The sequence below is a fragment of the Caretta caretta genome, chromosome 14, assembly GCF_965140235.1.
Source record: "Caretta caretta isolate rCarCar2 chromosome 14, rCarCar1.hap1, whole genome shotgun sequence".
Lineage (NCBI taxonomy): Eukaryota > Metazoa > Chordata > Testudines > Cheloniidae > Caretta > Caretta caretta.
The window spans coordinates 27,757,437-27,779,861 of record NC_134219.1 but is presented as its reverse complement, the minus strand read 5'-3'; the positions used below and the strand labels follow the sequence as shown (position 1 = coordinate 27,779,861).

The 22,425-nt window shown below is 49.9% G+C and overlaps 1 long non-coding RNA gene across 1 annotated transcript; it reads left to right on the top strand.

Annotated features, from left to right (window-relative positions):
- The first annotated feature begins 3,683 nt into the window (after positions 1-3,683).
- On the top strand, positions 3,684-12,146 carry LOC142069060 (uncharacterized). Its single transcript, XR_012664934.1, has 2 exons — positions 3,684-5,997; positions 10,607-12,146. It is a non-coding gene; the product is annotated as an uncharacterized LOC142069060 (long non-coding RNA).
- Positions 12,147-22,425: the final 10,279 nt, after the last annotated feature.

Below are 22,425 nucleotides of genomic sequence, written 5' to 3'. Positions count from 1 at the left end.
TTGCTTTCCCTGTGTTGCTCTGAGGTTACCAGCCTGGCCTTCCTGGATCTTCAGGTCACGCCTGTGGCCGGGCGGCAGGTGCTGCAGTGTTATTGAAATGAGCCGTAGAAGTCAGTCTAGACCCCTCCACCAGCGCAGTGTGGAAACCCACCAATCGCTGAGCTTGGCCATGAAGGGTCCCTTAGCACCATTCACACCCCCGGGCTGCACAGACAGACAGCGTGTGCTCGTGCAGAGGGTGTCTGTTTGCCGTGCACATGAACCCTGCTGTATCCCCCGTCGTCGGGGGCAGGGCGTGCTGGTGACTGTTGGGGATGGGATTTCTCTACTGCCCTGGGATCTGATCACTGGGCCCCAGGAGGGTTTAGCAGCTGGCAGAGGGGATTGAATCCAGGTCTGTCTGCATTAGGAATCCTCTGTGCCGATGTCATGACATCCGTGCAGTTGAATTGGTGCAAACCGCTAAAGCAGACGCACTGCACTGGTGCACAAAGGAGCTTGCCTTGGTGCAGTTTGCTGCAGGAAGTTACCAGAGCGAGCCGCACTGCTCCAGCGCATCTCCAGGAGGTGTTTGCCCTGATGTCACTGCGTCACTGTGATTATACTGGTGCAGCTTGCTCTGATACAGATGGGCCCTGAATCCCAGCTCCCTGCTGTAATGGCAGGCTGTTGCAATGGGCAGTATTGGCTCTCACTGTGTAAGGTGGGAATCTGTGAGCTTAGGGTTGGTTACACACCTGCAGGTGCAGGGAGCTCTGCAGAACATGTGGCATCTGACCTGGAGATGGATGGTGGAGACAGCCTGTGCCATCAACTGTTAGTCACTGACTTCTCTGCTCAGTTCAGTAGGGCAGGGGTGTGGGCTACCGTGCACTGGACAGTTAAATCTACAGGGTCAGACATGCCTTGTGCGTGAGGCGAACACATGCTCGTTTTCTGATCACCGCTGCCACGTTTCCTAACTCTTCCAGACTTAGAGTGTCTGTTCCTCGCTGAGCGCCAGCCACATGAGAAGGCTTGAAAACCAGCTACCAAGTTACTGTGGTGCAAACAAAAGTGACGTGCACAAAAACATCTGGAGGGGTTTGAGTCCAACTCCTCTCCACTAGACAGGTCTTTCAAATCCTCTTTGGTGTCACTTATGGGTGACCCCACTGTTGCTCTTTCATGGCTCTGAAAGGGTTACACTGCCGTGAGGGCTTCCAGAAAGTGCCTTTCTTGCTGCTGTGTTTGGGGAGAGAAAAGTCTGCAGGTAGGAGGTGAATTAAGTTCCATCATTCCTGGCCCACAGTGCAACAGGTCACTTCCGGTTGCTGTGGTTTCTGGCGCCCCCTTGTGGCTTTCATGTCCCTGTGTGAAAGTTCCCAAGTTCTTCTCAGTTGTTCACCTGCTGTTTGTTGCGAGGTTGAACGTCCAGCTGTTGATCTTGTGCCTGGGGTGAAATGCTCTGAGCTGTGTCAGTCCCTCGCAGGCTGGGAGTGTCCCTGGAATCCTTCTTGCCAGGCAAATTTACAGTGACAAACGTCTCCGTCCCCCTGCGTCTGATTGCCATGGTCCAGCCCCAGCTGGGGGTCCCAATGGGCTTGGCAAGCCGGTCAACTGACTGCCTGTTTGGCCACAGTCAAATACTCCAGCGAGAGCCCTGGGGGTAGGAGGCAGCCTGCCTTTCGGATTGCGTCTTGGAGCCTCACTTGTGTTTTCCGGAACCTGGTTTCATTGTTTTGCCTTTTTTTTCTGAGCTAAAATAACTCAGTGAAGTACATTTTTTAAAAAAAATTAGGTAGATCCGTATCTATCGAAAGCTAAACCTACTGGAGAGAATGACATCTTGCTCTTTTTTGTTCCTGGCGGGAGGTAAACAATTCTGATAAATTGGTATTTTAAAATATCTGACCACTCTTTGACAGATTTGACTGGTCAGTTGACCAATTTTTGTACCAGTCAAATGCCCAATTCTAGGTGTAACTCTTACCCTCCATGTGACTGTCTCATTCTCAGTGCTGACATCTCAGCTTTCATCAGCTGATCTGTGCCCCCCTGCTGGCCCCTCATGCCCGGACGGCTGGATGGGATACCGAGGGAAATGCTACTATTTCTCAGAGATGGAAGGGAGCTGGACCGACAGCCGGAGCCGCTGCTGTGCACCGGGTGCCTCCCTGGCTGGGATCGACAGTGAGCAGGAAATGGTGAGAGACTCTCGAATTGCCATACACTGATCTTGGCACAGTGGTGGCTGCTGCAGTAGGACCTGGGCTCTGCCCCGTGGGGTGAGGAGCAGCTCTGAGCCCTCCCGTGCTGGGAGGCCAGAGTGAATGAACTTCCAGCTGCTGAACGCCAGCCCTGGCTGGGCCCAGGGCCCTACTGTCTGTGTGTGATCACAGGGATTGCCCATTCTCAGCTGCCCCCCTCCCCAAATAGGGAGACAGCTTCTGTCTAGGGCAGGGCTGGCTCAGGCATCTCCTGGCCTGCTGGCTGCGGGAGTGGGACTGAGAACCCAGCCAGTTCAGGACTTGGGGTGTGGGTGACTGGGAGCACAGGGGTGGGGCTGCTCTGTGCAGGGGGAGGGTTAATACTGCCTGGGTGATCTTGTACTTTGCAAAAGGCAGGGGAACACCCCCCCCCAAAATAAAATAAACTGAGCACTCTTCAATATGGGGGGAGGGATAGCTCAGTGGTTTGAGCATTGGCCTGCTAAACCCAGGGTTGTGAGTTCAATTCTTGAGGGGGCCATTTAGGGATATGGGGCAAAAATCTGTTGGATGATTTAATTGGGGATGGGGGTGGGACTAGAAGATCTCCTGAGGTCCCTTCCAACCCTGATACTCTATGAATATGCGACTGGGATTCTCTGCGGCACAGAGCCCTGGAGGGGTGGGGGTGGGGAAGCACCGGAGCTGGGGCTGATACCTGCTGTCCCTCGGCTTTCTTGAAGGCGTTCCTGCTGCGCCATAAGGGTGTCCAGGACCACTGGATCGGCCTCCGGAGGGAACAGGGTCAGCCCTGGAAATGGACCAACAGCACCAAATTCAACCACCTGTGAGTCTCTCTCGCCCCTCTGGACTAATCCCCTGGGCTTGGGATTCTGGTGTCTGAGCTGTTTGAGCTCAGGTAGATCCACCACTCAGTGCTAGTGAAACAACCAGACACGACCCTGGTCCGTTCGCGTCCTGCGTGTATCGGAGACCGATGGGAGCCGGCGTGTCCCTGAACTCTCGGCTCCTCCCCGCAGCACGGTGCTGGGCCGGAGACAGAGCCCGCCACAGCCAGAGATGCCCTCGCAGCGCGCTGGGATTTCAGCTGGGACACTCGCTGTTCTCCCCCAGCCCTCTTCAGCAAGGTCCCTGGGGTGTCTGACCCCCCCCGGGGAAAGGAGGCAGCAGGGAGCTCAGGTTAACAGTGGCCGCTAGAGAGGGCAGCATGCCGAGCACTGCATGGCAGGTGCAGGTCCCGCTGGGGATTGCAGCCGGCAGGTTTGAGTGACTTGGCTGGTGAGGCCTCTGAATCCGCAACAAGGCACCGATGTTAAAGGAGCCTGCGGTTCACAGGTGCTGGACGCCTGGGGCTCCCACGGGAACGGGGTACAGTAGTGATGGCTGCCCAGCCAACACCCCGCAATGGGTTTCAGTGGGCTCCAAGTGTGATCACAAAACCAGCGCAGCTTGGACCCTGGGACTTCAGGACTAGAAGCATGAGCCTCTGCCATAGGAGCGAAAGAATCCACTTCTTTAACTGAAACCCCCCCCATTGATAAAGCTCTTTTGCAGACCAGCCATTAGAGGGGGATGGAAACCCCCCCACTTCTCTAGTCTGGGTTACTTCAGTACTTTGAAAAATCAGGCTCTTTTGGCGCTGGGTCAGGGCTCCCCAATGGACAGTCCCCATTCTGCTGTATTGGACCCAACCTTTGGATCCCACCTGCTTCCAGCCTCACTGGGTCTGAAGAGCTACCAGACACTGTCCTGAGTTCGGGCCTCTGTGGCACTCTCCTGGAGTACAGACTCCCTGTCTGGTATGCTCCTTAGGATGTGGGACCCTGCAGATCAGCTGCTGTAGGACCCAAAACCAGTGCTGAACCCTCCCAAATCTCCCGAGAGGCATGTTGTCCCTAGAGCTCCACCCTCCACACCAGATGAACTCTGGGAGAGTCACGTGAGGGTTACAAACAAGGAACACATGCTTTCACAAAGGAACTTCTTCAACACTCTCTTTTTCCCCCATCCCCAATGGAAAGCTCAAGAGTTATAGATCAACGGAAAAGGAAACCCCTAGCTCTCTAAACAGTGAGAGGTGAGGAAGCCCCTCTCGTGTGGGTGCATCGTATGGTGCCATATGCACACCCAGCACTTCTCAAATCCGAGATGTTCTAATCCACATCCATCTCCTTGCCCTCCCATTCTCCCATCTCCTCCACCTCCATCTCCTCCATGTCGCTGCTGTCAGGGTCGTCCTGGGGCTCCGTCGGAGCCCTGGCTTTTGGGCTATCTGCTGCTCCATAGAAATCCCTGGCAGCATCTCCCATTGGCAGCTGCAATGTGATATTCACAGCAAAGTACGAAGCATGGTTGAAATCTACAAGCACAGAGCCCCGCGGCTGGGTTAGAGGCCAAGTGCACAGAGGTTTGTGCTGCTCATGCAGGTGGAGGGATGAAGGCAAAAACATCAAACTAGGAACCAAATTGGACAACCATTTCACTGTAGACAAAGATCTCATGCCCCTCAATCCCGACCAGCAGCTCCCTGCTAGCCCAGTTTTGTCAATACTCCTCAGTCCCACCCCAGAGCCCCCTGCGGTTCTGGCCTTAGGTCACCCCACACAGCTCTCTTGATTCTCTTCACTCCTTCTGTGGCAGATACAGGATACACAGCAGGGCGGTGTGCGGGTTTCCTTGGCACTCACTTCGAGTGAGCTCCATAACTCAAGGCTTCACCGTTCATTAGTAACACGCCAATTGCAACCCCACACCAGCCAAACCCATTCGCAGCTCCAGCAGGGCTTCCTTTCTGTTCCTTACCCGCCTTACAATTCTTGTACTGATCCCCATCTTCTCTCATTTAGCTAAGAATTTCCCACGTGATACCGTATCAAATGCTTTACTGAAGTCCAAGTATATTAGATCTGCTGCATTTCCCTTCTCTAAACAACCAGTTCTCAGCTCAAAGAAAGAGCTCAGGTTAGTCTGGCCCCATCTACCTTTGGTTACATCCCCTTTTCCATTTACCTCTCTTGGAGACCCCAGGGCATGGCCACTAGTTAAGTTGAGGAGATGGAAGGCCATAAGGGTCGAGGAGGTCTCCCTGCTAAAGGCCTAAGGGCTTCTTCTCAACCCCTCTTTACAGAATTCAGGCCTGGCTGGTTTGAGTAAGCTCTTTTGCTCTTAAAACAATGTTGCAGCCGCAGACAATGCCCCATAGTGTAAGGTTTGCTGACGCCAAGTTAAAGATAATAGGAAAGAGAGCTTCAAGGCCAGACAGGATGTGCTGGTTCTTTAAGTTGCTAGGAATGCTTGTTAGAGGTTGCAGGAAATAAATATTGTTCTAACCCATATAAGAAAGGCAGAGTATTTGTGCAAAGTTTTGATTGGCTGATGTGTAGTGCAGTAGTGTTAAGGAATATAAAAGTGTGTGTAATGACCTACTCTGATGTGCAGGATTTGAGATTCTCCCTGTACCTTGTTTGCAGCTGGAAATAAACTTTTCTGCTTCCCCACAATGTTGTGATTTTTGAGTGATGCACACCGGGTAACGAACCCCCCCTGCTGTTGTTCGCCTCTGGCACTGGGTGCCGGCAACAGCTTTTGGAGTCCCAACGTGGGGTGACGAGGATGCAATTTAGCCTTGCCCAGATCGCTTCTGGAGGTGGAGGATTGCAGCGACAACCGACGCCCAGCACACACCAGTGAGTTCATTGGGGGCCTCAGAGGAGACGCAGTTTGATTGACCCCGGAGGGCACGACGGTGCAACGCACTCACATGGTGGAGAAGCAGCTGTGGGAGACGGTGAGGAACCGGTTCCTTGGATATAGGGGAGGAGCAGCTGCGGGCGATGTTGGGGAACCGGTCCCTTGGATAAAGTGGGAACCTTTTGAAATCCGGATTATATGCTCTGTTGGAACCTGGGGACGCCCACAGTTACCCTGTAGGTATGGGACAGGTACCCCGGAGGTACGGTACGATGCACGCCCCTAGAGTGTATTTTAGTAAATTGGAAGATATTTGGATCAGATCCAGTGGCTAAGGGTAAATTGAAGCGATTTTGTACGGTTGACTGGCCTCAGTACCAATTAGAGGACCAAGAACAGTGGCCTCCCGGAGGATCACTAAATCATAATACAATCCTCCAGTTACTCCTGTTCTGTCAGCGAACGGCGAAGTAGAATAAGCATTCGTATGCTTACTTGTTTATAACCTTATAGTCTCGTACTGATATTTTACAATGCTGTAATTTAACCCTGATTGGCCCTGTAGCAATTAATGTCAGTCCCCGGATCTCCACCCCAAATGTAATGGCAGATCCGGTGTCTCCTTCGGCCCCTACACCCACATAGAGGGAGGCTCCTTCGGCCCCTACACCCACACAGAGCAAGGCTCAAAGTAAGATTCCTAGTGAAGCTCATAGTGAGGTTCAGGCTCCATCTGCTGGATTATATCCCTTACTTACCAAGACTAAAATCGCCCCTAATGCAATAGAAAGGACAAGCTCTTACCATGCAGGTCTATACTCATGCACCTTTTAATCCTATGGACCTGGCTGCTTTCAAAGCACAGGCTGGAGAATTTTCTATCAACCCAAGCAAGTTGGTATCGGTTTTTGAGGGATGTCTTAGCAGCTACAAGCCAGGCTGGGATGATTGTAATGTCCTTCTGCAAACATTATTGACTGAGGTTAAACAAGAACAGGTCATAGCTAAAGCAAGGAAAAAAGCGAAAAGGCGATATGACCAAGACCGTAACAATGTCCCGATCCCAGATAATCAAGTTCCTATAAAAAATCCTAGGTGGGACCCAAATGACAATCAGGCTATGACCCACCTCACCTCCTATAAGGAGCTGCTACTGTATAGACTCCATCACGCAGCTGTCAGACAGAATAATTAAACTAAACCATAGAAGGTAGTGCAGGATCCAAAGGAAAGCTCGGCAGCTTTTTTGCAGCGCATTCGAAACACGATCCAACAATATACCAATGCAGATCCTAATAATCCACAAACTGAGGCAATTATTAAAGGAGTATTTACAAGCAGGGCAGCCCCCGACATTAAGAGAAAGCTACAGAAAAAGGAGGATTTGATAAGCATGGCACAGATTTTGGAAGCAGCAAATCAAATGCATAGTTGAAAAAAAGTAAAAAAAAAAAGCAAGTAAAATTAATGGTAGCGGCAGTGCAGGCAGGCACGAAGGAAAGTAAACAAAAAAAAGGGAGCCGTGGACACGGACGTCCAGGCTTGCGAAAAAGACGACTGGGGCGCAATCAGTGTGCCCTGTGTCGGCAAGAGGGACACTAAAAAAATAAATGCCCAAACAAAAAGAAAAGGGGAAGTACCTCTATGATGGCAATAAAAAAACAAAAATAAGGGTGTCAGGGAAAACAGATCATCCAACCCCCAGAACCCCGAGTAAAAATGCGGGTGGGAAATGAAGAAATAGATTTTTTAGTGGACTCTGGAGCGGCGCGAACTGCTGTAAATCAACCGCTTTACTTGCCAGTAGAAAACTCCCTCACTGTGACAGGAGCCACAGGCAAAGATACCAAGTGCCTAGTGTATGCCCCAGCAGAATGTGCTTTGGGAAACAAAACCATATCCCATAAGCTGGTATAGCTCCCTGAATGCCCAACACCGTTGCTGGGATGAGACCTGCTGTGTCGCCTAGGTGCCACCCTGCATTTTACTCCAGATGAAATAACCCTTACCTTACCCCCTGAAAATGCATAGATTATGACCCTTGCAGTTGAACCCTCGGCTATGCAAGCCCCAAAATGGGACCAGTGGGAAGTCCAAGTGTATCCCCTTGTGTGGGCATCAGGGATCCCAGGAAAAGCTACTCACCAAACCCCCATTCATGTCCAGCTCATACCCGGGAAAGGCCCGGTGCGGGTAAAGCAATAGCCAATCAAGAAGGAAGCCAAAAAGGGGTTACAGGAAACCATAGATCGATTTCTAACGTACGGTATTCTCCGGGAATGTCAGTCAGCCTGGAACACTCCCATTTTACCCGTACAGAAACCTGATGGCACGTACCGTCTGCTACAAGACCTAAGGGCAGTTAATGAACGGGTTAAGACTCTGGGAAAATAAAGAAGCCCTCCTTTTGCAATACATAGATGATCTGTTAATTGCCACTGTAGGCTTAACTCCCTGCCTTAAAGCCACCGTGAGTCTCCTGAATTTTGTGGGACTCCAAGGATATCGGGTAGCACGAAGTCAGGCTCAGATTGCTCTCCCGCAGGTACAGTACCTCGGGTTCTACATACAGCAGGGGGAACGCCAGCTTTCAAATAAAAAAATAAAAGCCATATGCCAAGTTCCTATCCCGAGTAATCGCAAGCGGCTCAGAGCATTTCTGGGGATGGCAGGCTTCTGTAGAATATAAATCCCAGAGTTTGAACTATAGGCTAGACCCCTGTTCGACTGTATAAAAGGAGCAGACCATGACCCCTTTCATTGGACCCCAGAGGCTGACAGGGCATTTAAAATCCTAAAAAACAAGCTAATGGAAGCCCCGGCTCTAGGTCTACCAGATCTCTCCAAGCCATTTCAGTTGTATGTACATAAACGAATGGAGGTGGCCCTGGAAGTACTCACACAGCTGCTAGGAGCATGAAAACGTCCGGTGGCATATTTTTCGAAATAACTGGACCAAGTAGCCAAGGGCTGGCCAGCGTGCCTGCGGGCAGTGGCAGCCACCGCCCTGACCCTGGCAGAAGCAGAGAAACTGACACTAGGGGGAACAATACAGGTTTTTACACCACACATGGTACGCGCTTTACTGGATGTTAAGGGCGGCCTCTGGCTCACACAAGCGCGTATGGCAAGATACCAAGCAAAGCTCTTAGAGAACCCTGAGGTCACGCTGCAGCCTTGTCCATCCCTTAACCCTGCCACCCTCTTACCAAAAACTGAGAAACAGAAACATGACTGTTTAAAAATCATAGATGCCCAATATTCTAGCCGCCGCCCAATATTCTAGTCGCCCGGACTTGAAGGATGTGCCCCTCCCAAATGCAGATTATGAGTGGTACACTGATAGTAGCAGCATGGTAATAAATGAGCAAAAAACGGCGGGTTATGCTATTGTAACCCTCAGTGACACCGTGGAAGCTGAAAGTTTGCCCGCTGGGACCTCTGCCCAGTTGGCTGAGCTAGTGGCCCTTACCTGTGCACTCGAACTGTCCAAAAAAAAAACAGGTCAATATTTTCACTGATTCCAAATATGCTTTTGGGGTGCTGCATGCTCCTGCTGGCCTGTGGAAGCAGAGGGGAATGCTGACAGCCCAAGGCTCCCCAGTCAAGTACGGGCCCCAAATCCTCCGGCTTCTAGAGGCAGTGCAACTCCCTTTGGAAGTGGCAGTGGGACACTATAAGGCCCATCAGAGGGAGGATCAAGATGTGACCAGGGGTAATGCCAGGGCAGATAAAGAGGCAAAGCATGCTGCCACCCTGATGTTCCCTCAGACTAAAAACACCTATATGCATGCCCTTATCCCATCAGTGGGGAAGCTCCTGACCCCTCAGTATTCTGGGGAGGAGAAACAGCTAGCTGACAAACTTGGTCTCCAGGAAAAGGAGGGATGGCTTCATTCGCCGGAAGGGAAAGTCCTCTTACCAAAGGGCCTAATTCTGCCAGTATTACAAAAATTACATCAAACCACTCATGCTGGCAGGGAGGCACTTATCCAAGTAATAAAAAAGTACTTCATAACCTCCAGACTCAGAGCCCTAGCTGCCCAAGTACAAACAAAATGCCTAGTCTGTCAAAAGAATAACCCCCAATCAGGACACCCAGTACCACCAGCGGCCCTGGAACCCACTCCAGGCCCCGGACGGGTGTGGCAAATAGACTTTGCTAAGTTTCCCCGCACCCAAAAGTTCAAGTATCTCCTTGTCATAGTAAATGGATTCAGCAGATGGTCAGAAGCCTTTCCATGTCGCAATTGCACTGCCAGGACAGTGGCTCTCAAGTTTGTTAAAAAGATTATTCCTCCCTTTGGACTTCCCCAGTGAATAAAATCTGACAATAAAACACACTTCACGTCAAAAATCGTCCAAAGCATCTCAGACACCTTACAGATTCCCTGAAAACTCCATACACCCTGGAGACCGCAAGCCAGTGGGGTAGTGAAGTGGATCAATCAGACCCTTAAGCGACATCTCTCGAAAGTATGCCAGGAGGCCTCCCTACGGTGGCCTGATGCCCTGCCCCTAGTTCTGCTCCGCAGCCGTGCTCTCCCGAAGGGTAAATTAAAACTCAGTCCCTTTAAAATTATGTTTAAAAAAACACGGCCTATAAATAGTACACCGCTTATGTAAAAAAAAAAGTAAAAATTAAAAAACAAGTTTCTCTCTCAGTATATGTGTTCCCTATCTGCTGTTCTTTTGTCTCTTCACAGGTATACTAAGGATTCCCAGCCTCTACCCTTGGACTCACCCATCCACTCCCTACAGCCTGGTGATTCAGTGCTCATACGTACCTGGAAAGACGAGCCCCTCCAGAAAAAGTGGAAGGGACCCTATACCGTCCTGCTGGTCTCCCACACGGCAGCAAAGGTCGAGGGACACAAGAATTAGATTCATTATACCCAGCTGAAAGACGTGTCAACCCCCCCCCCCGCCCCCCGGCTAAAAGGTAGACCGTGCATTCAGCCCCCTCCAGTGAAGATCTTAGACTAAAATTACTATTTAAACAGCAGCCCACCAAAAAAGCAAAAAAATAAATAAAAAAGTATATTTTATTCCCCCTCTTAGCCATGTGCCTAACCGGTACTGCTGTTTCAAGCATTGTACCCGTAAATACCTGGCTGGCACTGGCCCAGAGTGCAGTGAACGCAACGTCGTTCTCAGAGAACCTTATTCTCAGAGACTAAGGCAGCAGCTCTGGCCTTTTCTTTAGTTAGTATCCCTGGGCTTGTGGTGCATAATTACCACGCAGTAGAGCACCTTGCCTGCACAGTGGCAAAGGCCATTAATTTAACCTCAGCCGTCCTGGCCCAACTCTCACATGAGTTCGGGGAAGTACGTCAGGGTGTGCTACAGAACAGGCTGGCTGTAGACTATTTACTTCTACGCCATGGTCACCTATGCCAGGAGTTTGCAAGCATGTGTTGCTTTAATATAGCAGATGCAGAGACATCCGTAAAAGCTGATTTCCAACGCCTAAAGCAGCTAGCAAAGAGCATTCATCAGCAAACCAGAGAAAATTAGCTAAGCTCTCTATTTTCTAGTTGAAGCCTTTCCCCGTAGCTAAATAAGTTCTTTAGCCTATTATTTAAGTTTTTTTTTCCTGTATGAATCATGTTATATTTACTATGTTATATATAGTCCTGGTAAAAATGCTTATTTTGCATAGTTTTAAAAATCTTAATTTTATGCATAGCCCGCTAGTAAGTAAATAAAAATAAAAAACCTCAAGCAATAAAAATAAATATTCTCAAAAAAAAAAATGTTAAAAACCCCAGGGCATGGCCACTAGTTAAATTAAAAAAATAAAAGGCCATAAAGGTCAAAAAAGTCTCCCTGCGAAAGCCCTAAGAGCTTCTTCTCAACCCCCCTTAATAAAATTCAGGCCTGGCTGGTTTGAGTAAGCTCTTTTGCTCTTAAAACAATGTTGCAGCCGCATATAATGCCTCATAGTGTAAAGTTTGCTCGCGCCAAGTTAAAAATAATAAAAAAAACAGCTACAAGGCCAAACAAGATGTGCTTGTTGTTTAAGTTGCTAAAAATGCTTGTTAAAAGTTGCAAAAAATAAACATTGTTGTAACCCATATAAAAAAAGCAAAATATTTGTGCAAAGTTTTAATTAGCTAATGTGTAGTGCAGTCGCATTAAGGAATATAAAAGTGTGTGTAATGACCTGCTCTAATGTGCAAAATTTAAAATTCTATTCCCCCTGTAGCTTGTTTGCAGCTGCAAATAAACTTTTCTGCTTCTCCACCCCGTTGTGATTATTAAGTGACGCACACCGGGTAACAAACCCCCCCTGCTGTTGTTCGCCTCTGGCACTGGGTGTCGGCAACACCTCCATGAATTTAATTCTCCTCCCCTCACAGTGTCTTCTACAGCGCCTTGCCTACTGCTGAGCTCACTGACAGAAAAGCAAGAGGGAGCGAAAAGCTGGGATGTGGCCACTAGATGGGGACAAAGAGCTGCATCCGCTGGCCAAGAGCACCTGGGGGAAGCCTGGGAGCAACAGGTATCAGAATAAGCAAGTCAATCTCAGACCGTGGCCTAGTTTCCAGACATCTCTGGGCCGATTCTTGGAGGACGCATGTCCTGGCAAAGCCACCCCCCAGAGTCAGGCCCTCAATGGTTCTCCCAGCGCAGTGGGCCCTGGGTGCAGCAATGGTGCAGAGATCGGTGTGAAATAGGAACCCCTGCGAGATGCTGGCTCTCCCTGCGGTCCCTGACCCCTCCAGGGGCTCCAGTGCAGCTCCCCAATACGCAGGCAGAGCTCAGAACAGAGTCCGCAGCAGCCCCACCCCAGCGAGAGCTCCCAGTGAAGGCAGAGGCCTGGCAGAGAGAGGAGAGGGGCACAGGCAGGTCAGCGGAGAGCTGGAAGGTGGCTTCCAACCCAGCAGGGTTAACAGAGAAAGAAGAGCGGAGCTGGGAGAGCGCAAAACAGAGACACCCCCCAGCAAATCCCCCCCGCCCTCAGACACCGAGATCCCGGCCTGGGGGAGCCCTAGCAGAGGGGTTCACTCCCTGATACTTACTCATGACAGTTGCAGCAAGGGGTCCTTGTGGGGTGGGAGGAGGTGCCACCCCGCTCTGGCTGGCTGGCTTTGGAGAGATACAAGGGTGAAGAGCACGGTGAGGAGTTGGTGCCCTGGGAAAGAGGTGGAACAAGAGTAGGGGCTAAGGGCCGAACAGGGGTGGAAAATAAGTCAGTGCCCGTGGAGGGGAAGGCCGGGGGCTCTGTTCCACGAGGGCTGAGCGTGTCAGAGCAAAACTCCTGAGCAGCGTCATTTTTGTGGCCTCCCCCTGAGTGTCCCTGATTCCCCAGGGTATACTGCATTTCCCCGGCTCCTTCCCTTGCTAGGTGTAATTTCAGAAAATCATTCTCCTATCCCTAACTCCCACAGCCGCTGTGTATGAGCCACTGCCAGGCCTCTCTAGATGGGCTAACATCTGGATCCTGCCCAAGCTGGTTCTATCCCACGTGGCCAATTGCAAGTGACCAAAAAAAAAAATCACAAGTCAGAGCCCCCCTGAAAAACAATTGTTTTTAAAGTCTTGTTGGTTTTAAGCCAACAAGTTTGGGTTCTGTTCTCCAGCTCCTGGTGTTGGAGCCTTTTGCGGGGGGAGGGGGGGGTGTCACCTTTTCAAGCTTTTCTCCCCATCCAGGAGAGCAAGATCATGAAAAACTTCTGCCAAGAATGGCCAACCCCGCCAAAACCTTCTACCAGCACCGGAAAACAGTTAGTCCCAAATTGGGGAAAAAACAAAACAAAAACCCCCACATCATCCAAACCATTTTTGGTTTTTGAATTTTCCAACAAAAAATTGATTTTTTCCTGTTAAAATGACACTTTCCACAAAAAATTGTCTTGAATCGAACACCCAATTTTCCCTAGCACAAAATGTTGATGGAAACATTTCAGTGTATTAGTTAAAGTTGCTGTGAAATCCCCACCTCCTCATACCTCCCTACCAGCCCCAGCCCCAGCACCTATGGGGCGTGCAGCTGTGCAGCCTGCCTGGCTGTAGGGCCCCTTCCCTGCCTCCCAAACAGCAGCTGGAGCCAGGGAGCCATCGGGGATCCCCACAGGGACTGGCTGCACCTGCTGCTGCTCAGCTCAGCCCCACAGGGTCAGCATCAGCCTCTCCCCATCCCTTTCCTGGGCAGAGAAGCGGCAGTACCTGGAGCTCCGCTGCCCTGAAGATGCCCCACGGGCTGCGGTGCCTTGGCGCAGGGAGAAGCTGCTGGATGCGGCTGGGCTGGGGGTGAGCGCTGGGCTCGGGAACCTCTGGGACAGCCGGGCGGTCGGTTTGCGGGGCTGGTCCTGCTCCTGTGAACACAGCGCGCTTCTCTCCAAGGGGAGCTTGAACAGGGCCTCCAGCCCCAGCAGGAGGAAGCGTCTGCAACAGCCCCGGCGACCCAGCACAGAGACACCCCCGACCCCAGTGAGCTCCCCTGGGGCAGCAGCAGCCTGGCCTGAGGGGAGAGAGGGAGAGAGACACAGCAGGGGAGAGTAATGGGATAGTTCTGGTTTTGCACCGTGCAGCGAGGGAGAGCTCAGCTGAGCACCCAGGGCAGGCAGGGTGTTAGGGCAAGGGGCTGACAAAGGAGGAACTAGAGAGTGCCTGAATCCTGTACAATCCTCTAGTAAAGCTCAAATCTTGACCGCCTCAGGAAGCAAAGCATGGCTCGGAAAACTCGCCTCCCATTGCAAAGCCATTCCAGAGTTGTTAAATGAATCTCTAACCGGCTCTGTTGATCGTCTGCTGGAACTGCCCATGCACCGTTTACACCACCAGCTTACTGCGCTTTCGTAGAGTCAGGTGATGGTGGGCTGGCCTTAGCTTTTGGTGAAGTTGCCGCCGATCTCGCCCGTTCCTTTTGCGCCTCTGACATGCCGTGGGTCGGGGTGTTTCTGGGGCTCTTCCTTCCAGCCCGCCCCTCTGGGTTTTTGGAGGGCACTTCAGGTAAGAGATTCCATCTCCCTTCTGGACTGTTCAGTGGGGCTGGAGTCCTAAGCAGAAAAGGGGAGGGGGAGGTGTGTTGTCTGGGTGTTAGAGAAGGTAGAGCTGGGGCGGGGGGGGTGCATGGCCGGGGGGCAGCTGCAGGGCCCATGTGTTCCCAACACCTCCGCATGCCCCTTTCTTCAGGCCCTGTCCCGCCCAGGGGCGCTGGAACAATTTGTACAGTGAGGGGGCAGAGAGCCACTGAGCCAAACTGTAAACCCTGGATAGGATGGAAAGCGCTTCAGGCCGGGGGGGGGGGGGGGTAGCCCTGCTAGGTCCAGCACTGGTGGTCCTGCCCATGTCGATTTTACAGAAAATATTTGGGGGTTTTTTTGTCCAGTTTTTTTATTTTTATTTATTTATTTGCAAATCCCCAGCTGCTGGCTGAGCAGGTGAAACTTAGAGACGCAGAGAATCGGGGTGGAGGGAAGAGCGCATGGAAAGAACATACAGAGGAGGGGGAGAGGGATTATTTTGTAAACTTTCTTTGAATGCAGTTTAGCCGCTGGAGACAGAGAGGATTGGCCAGCGCCTTGCATCCAGCCAGCCCCACTTGATCACAAGCAGAGAATCCCCTGGCAAGGCCCAGGTTAGGGAACTGGGGGTGCGGGGTGGGGCAGGTTTGAAGCGTGTGTCTTCTCGAGCAGGGGGAGTCGACCTTGGGTTTTAAGGTCTTGGGGCTGGGGGGAGCATGTCCTCACTGCAGAGTTAACTGGAGTTATGGACACTGGGGGTTATAATCTGCTTGCAGAGATGTGCTGTGTAAATGCATGAGATGAAATCAGATCTGGTGCCGGCGTGAGAGGTGTGCATGGCATGATGGGGGGTGTGTGTGTGAGTATGAGAAGCAGCCCTTGTTAATTGCACGCTGCCCACTCATGGCAGGGAAACCCCAGAACTCACCTCTAGATCTTTCTGTGATCTACCTACAGGAAGGAGCAGGTGGATGGGACACCCCTTCATTCCCTGTCTCAGGATCTTCCCAGGCCTTCCTCACCTCTGACTCCGCTCTCCCGGTTGATTGTTAGGGCTGAGCTCTGGCTCTTTGTCCGGACAAGCCCCAGCAGAAAATGCACAAGCCCCATGCCTGTAGAACGAATTGTAAGAAGCTTGGGGTCACATTCTTTTAGATCAAAACCCCCTTTGTTCTGCCACAGCAAATATCTCAAACTTTTTGGTAGCAAGTTGTTCGTTTAAAATCATTTTGTTTAAGAAGAGTCCTACCTCTCTTCGAGCCAGCATTGTTGATGTTCCTGGAGATGTTTTGCTCAGTCATGGAATGTCGGGGGTTTAAAAAACGCCATGGTTTGCTTCGAAAAAGCTCTAAAAGTCTTGAGCAGGTTTTGCAATTTAATGCCCAGAGTTCGGCTCCTAAATCCAGGTATAAATGGGCAGCGCCCTGAAAATCTGCAGAGATCCGCTTCGTAGCCGTGGATCGTGTGCAGAAACAAATGTTGTACCCGCACAGGGCTCTATAAACGTGGCCTGATGCACAAGAGTGTGAGACCTTCTCGCTCTAACTGCAGCTGCTGAAGGCCTGGCACTTCAGTGTCCTTACAGGACCAAGAATGGACGGAAAGACATGAGAATGATTGCATTGCACGCTTCCCGTTGTGCTGCCCTGCAGCAGAATGGCATGAAGTGCAATGGGTGGGGAGTGGAGGGTTGTCAAGGGGAGAGGTACCTTCAGGCACAAGACCACTGATGTTCCCGGGGTACCCATGGCCTCTACCTCCACAGGGGGAAGAGCTAAAGAGCCTAACGATGCATTAATTAGAGGATTCCCTACAATTAGTTCCCTGTGACTTAGGCAAATATTCCTCATTCCCACCGTTGGCAACTCCCCTGATCTTTGTCATGCATCTCACGGTATTTGGTGTTTGATTTTCTAAAAGCCCCAGAGCCTGGAGTCCTGTGATAAGCACATCCATTTGTTTAAACCAAAATATGGGGTTTATGTAGGACGACTTGAAAAAAGTGACTTCCCCTGCTCCCTTCTCTTTCCCGACCCCCGCCCGCCCTGGCTCAAAACTCAAAAGATGAAAAAGCAGACCCCACCACAAATTTATTATTTTTAAATATTTCATGATTTTTAAAGCATCCTGCTGAGATTTGAAGGCTGTGGGTTGGCAAAACTCTGCAAGATACAATAAAGTGGCATTCCAAGAGGACAGAGTTAAGGTTCTATGGGGGAACTGGCACCTATAACTGAGCTCCTCCTGGTTAGCAGAGCTCTGTGGTTCGTTTTCCGCTGTAGTGCTAAGATTCTTTCCTAGTGTTACATGGGGAAGATCTCAGCTGAGCATTTCCTGGTTTTCTAACAGCTGAGTTTGGGGCAGTGACACCCCGGAAGGGCCTGGGGAGCAGAACTGCCTGTTGGTCAGCAAAAACAGGGTGGATTTGATTTTAAATCAAATTGATTTAAATCACTAGTCAGGATGACTCCATTTAATCATGGATTTCTACATAAAAGTGTATTCTTGTTGGTTGTTATAACCTTAATACATGTTCTTCACAACTCAGAGATAGATGTAGGTTTCATTTTTAGAATATACACACATTACATTTTTAAAGGGTGATTTATTCTGAAAACTTTTCAGATGAGTTTTACAGCTATCTCAGAAAATGAATGATTGTTTGGTTATTTCATTTACCCAAGGTTATTGAAGCAGATAGTTCCCCTCCCAATGACTTCATAAATATCTCCAATTCAACAGGTTAATCGTTAATATTTGGAGGATTTTCTTGCCAGGCTGTATATCACCTCTCCATATGTATTTATTTATTTATTTGAAAACATTTTTGCTGTTAACAAGCATGTTACCTCTGGAGACACAAATCCACAGTTTGAGAACTGCAAAACCAAACATCTCTGATGGTATCTTCTAGACTGAGCACTGAATCCCATTGGGTAGATAGAAAGATTAACCTACACAATCTATACAGAAGCCTGTGGAACCCCATAAGATTGGGTCCTTAATCCATGAAGTATTGGAACTCATTTACAAAACTTTTCTTAAACATTACATGAATATATTGTCTCATACTATAGAATTAGAATTTATCATCCCTATTCCATGATGAGAGATCTTTGAGCTAGAATGTATCTTAATTAAAACTATCTTTAGATAGCTTTTTGAGGGGCAAAAACCATTTTATCAAAAAAATCCAATTTTTTTTATTTTTTTTTTTTAAATCATTGATTTTTATCCACCCTGTTTGCAAGTGAATAGCAAAGCTGGTCCCAGCAGGGAGCCAGAGTGTCCAAATTCTTAGCTGGTGGGAGAGCCTGTCTGTGAGCATCTGTAAAGCATCTCACTTCAACAGTGACTGGTTGAACGATTTATTGTGAGGGACGCCCTTTCTCAGACCCTTTCCCTTTATTGTCTCCCAACCCCTCACGTCAGTCCCTGACCCAGGATTGCCAAGCCAAACTCAAATACTACTTGTTTGAAATCTCACAGCTCGCCAAGATTACCTAATTGTCCAGGTGGCTGAGCCCGTTTTCCACAGGGTCAGTCTGAGTTCAAGTCAATGCCGCAGGGCATTTCAGGCTGCTGTCCTGTCTGGTCCAGCCCAGGGGACAATATCTGATGCTTCCAGGAAAAGCAAGAACCCGCTGTAACATACATGGCTAGTTTTACCATGCTGTAAATGCAGGTGGGGAATTAATTACTGACCTCGGTGGCGTTCAGACTATGTCCTGAAGCATGGGATTGGGCCAGAGGGACAGCTAGCGCTGGACACAGTGTGTAGGGTCTCGGAGTGGGAAGTTCCTTGGAGAATTCCACTGGGTGGGAGACTCAGCTGTGAAGGGAGGGGACGGGCAGGAGCATCTCATAAACCCAAGATTGGAATAACTGAAGTATAGTTCCTTTTACATGGAGCCTCAGCTCTCTGGAACCTCTGCAAACGCTTTAACCACATGTTTAACTCCATCTGTAGGAGTAGCCTTGGATCGCAGTGGGAGGGCTCAGGTGCGTAAGTGTTTGCAGGGTGGGCGCTCAGGGCAGTCCCTGACACCAGGGCAAAGCGGATGTGACGTGCCACTGTCTGGATTTGGGAGCCTGCCTGCACACCAAATTCACTAGGTGCTGGGTGCATGACTGCAAGGCGCTGGGCTGGGGAAAATCAGCCCCGGGTGGTTATTTTGAGTAGAAAACCAGAGCCACTTCTGGGGTCTTTCAGCTTCTAATGCCCTTTCTCTTCTGCAGCTGGATGTAAGCCGATGATAAAATCCTTCTCAATGCCAAGTCAGTGCCATAAATCACTGGACTGGGTGCAGGAATCAGTAGGCGACGTTCTCTGGCCTGGGTTATGCCAGGGCTCAGACTAAATTATTCTTCCCAAAACTTTTAAAAGCTGAGCCCCCTCCTCAAGGCAAAGAAACCAATCGTGCCCCTCACCCATCAGCAATGTGTTAGTGACCCCACCCCCCATTTTCCTCTATACATCTTCAAACCCCACCCTTCCCACCATGGCTAGCCCTTCCCCACGCTTCAGGAGACGCTGGAGGAGATGATCCTAACCATCCCCTCTAACCTTAAGAACCTGAGGGACCCCATCTTGGAGCATCTTAAAAATCCCAGTTCCCAGACTCTGGAACAGGGGCTGCTTTGCCGGGCTCACCTTTCTCCCTCCGTCAGGTTGGCCAATGGGGATAATGAGCCTGGAGATCTCATTCCCGCTGCTCTGAGTGCTGCCCATGTGCACTCTACCCAACTCAGCTCTTACTGTACCCCAGGAACGTCTTCATCTTCTGGGATCCTCATGGCAGCAGTGGGATGATTTAACGGAGTCCCTTAGTCATGGGGCCTTTCTCTCTCTTTTGTTTCAGAGCCAGCATCCTGGAATCGTCTCATGGTGCGTGGAGCGGTGGCAGTGGTGTGGGTGCTAGTCTTACTATACCTATGTGGGTTTTGGAAAGGTAGAGGGAAAGTGTTTGCCTACTCGCAACTCGTCTTCAGGAAGCTGCTGACTCATCCCTCCCAGTCGCCTGGAAGTCCGCAGGATTCACAGGAATCTGAGTTCCCCGCAGTGTGTGACAGGGATGGGGATCAGGCCCAGGGAACCAGAAACAGGAATCGAGACCCAGCCCTGGAGAATGGGGAAGGAGACCTGTTTGCGAATTCGTATCCAGTCTGCTGAATTGTTCACGTCCAGACCCTTCCCCCAGTTCTTAAAAAGTCGAAGCATTTCATTTAGACACTTTCCAAACAAACCATTTTGATTTTTCAGTTTGAAACAATTTTTTATTTAAAAATGTCCTTCACTTTTATTTTAAAAATTCAAAAAGTTATAACCCTTGAAATGTTCCTGGGTCTTTTTTTTTTTTTAAAGCTTTTTGGTTCATCAAAAATTTGGAAAAATGTTAGTTTTGTTCAACCTGAAACCGTTTTTTTTCCATCTCTTTTTTGGAATTGCCAGTGACCAAAAAATTCTGTTTGCCCAGCTCGAGGGGCGGGTGAGGATTTTGGCGGTTATATGGTGGGTCTCTAAGTCCCCTTGTTGCTCAAAGTTTTCTTACTGCAACAAATTAATTTGGGATGAGGGCAGGATGGGCAAAAGCTTCCTAAAAGTGGGGGGGGGGCTGCTGGCACAAAAACTGTGGCCCACCCCCTGTGCCACCCCTTCTCCTCGAGGTCCTGCCCCCTCAAACTGCCCTTTTCCCTGAGGCCCCCCCTTACACCGCCTTTCTCCCTGAGCTCCCACTTCATGCCGCCCCTTGCCCCCAAAACACTGCCCTCCCCACTCCCTTCTCTCCCCCATCATCCAGTCGCTCACACTTATGGCCAGTGAAAAGTGGTGGGCCCTGGTCTCCCCTGTTCCAGCACCCCTGGATGAGAGTGGGAGAGGATGAAGAACTCCTTTCAAATATAACTCCCCCCCACCCTCAGAAAAGCACAATTTGCCAGCAACAGCAAAACATGCACCTAACCAACCCGGGCCAGTCACGCTGTGTTGTGTGTGACATTCCCGTCCTGGGGCGGTTTATGTCTTGGAGAATGTGAACCCTGCAGGCCTGGATGTTTCTCTGCGTAATGTGACCTCAGTGCTCCTGATGAGAGCCATTGTTTGTAAATGTTTCAGTAGCAGACATATTTATCATTCATGTACAGACAGACATTTATTCACAATTAGAACTGGTCAAAAATAGGGAGGGTGGCGAGGGTCATGAAAATTGAAGAAGAAACCACTCCCCCCCCATATTCTTCCAACTTATTTGGAAATGTTTTTAATGATCAAATTTTAATGATCAAACCTCTCATAAGCTGTGGCCTTAATCTTGGGCCTGGAAACACTTACGTGCATATTTAACTTTAATTACTGCTGTGAATAATTCCATTTCAATGGGACAACTCTGAGATCAGCTTTACACTACGGCCCTATATTGGTGTACCTATGTCATTTATTTAATTTTCTTTCTTTTATATGTGAAAGTTCTTGAGAGGTTAAAGCAGGTAAAATACATGAACAGGTTCGGACAGTCCGAGTTTGTCCGTGCAAAGTGACAGCAGAGATGTGGGATCTGCTAGTTTTCCATAAGTCTCTCAGGGTTACCCAGGATAACTTTGGGGATCTCTGTCTTGCATCGGGAATGTTCCCTGAAAGTGTCCAAACAGCTCAGAGCAACAGAACCATTCCCTGGATCGATTCTTCTAGCTGTCTTCCCCAGAAAGCAGTCTGGCAAGTGTTCCTGTCAGCTCATTGCTAAGTTATCTGTCAAAACACTAGAGTTTTCAGGTGCCTAAGTAGCCCCTGGAATCATGGTGAAATTATCCTCCCCGCCACCACCAAAATTGGAAATGGTGCCCCGGAGTGCACGGTACCCTACCGTGCTTCCCCCATAGGAACTGCATGAACAGGCAACTCTGCAAGTTCTCTGCATGCCTCTGCAAGTGACCCCCATGCCTCTCCATTTCCTTGGCCACATGTACCCTGTCCCCATGCCGGCGGCGAATCCAGAAAAAGAGGGAAAAGCTCACCACTGCGACCACCTGAGGGCGGTGTTGGGTTGAGATCAGCTGGTCAAAGCAGGCAATAGGGACAGAATCTGAGACTGGAAGCTCCTCGAGCGACCTCTGACCTTTCTAGTCCTGCCCTTCAATCAGACACAGCGATTGTAAAGTTGAATGTGATAGTAACTAGACCCATTTTAAACCCTTCACCACACAAGACAAAGCCCGTAGGATTCATCATGAACTATTTATTTCTCCTCCCCTGGCTCCATGCAGCCACCAGCCACCTTGAAGCTTTCTCTCGTCTCTCCCAGGCTGTGCTCACTTGATTGCAGGAGCTCAGTGGAGGGTCCAGCTTTGCTCTTTCGCTTCCATTCTTTACCTCTTTGGGTGGCTGCATTTGCAAGTGAGCAGCCTGATGGAAGCACTGAGTCCTCTGTCTCGGCAGGCAGGCCCAGCCGCAAAAGCCAAAGGCTCTCTGAGAACAGGGGGAGGTTCGCCTGAACTCTCAGGAGTGGAGGCTTGGCCCATAGGTTAGGGTTACCATATTTGAACTTTCAAAAAAGAGG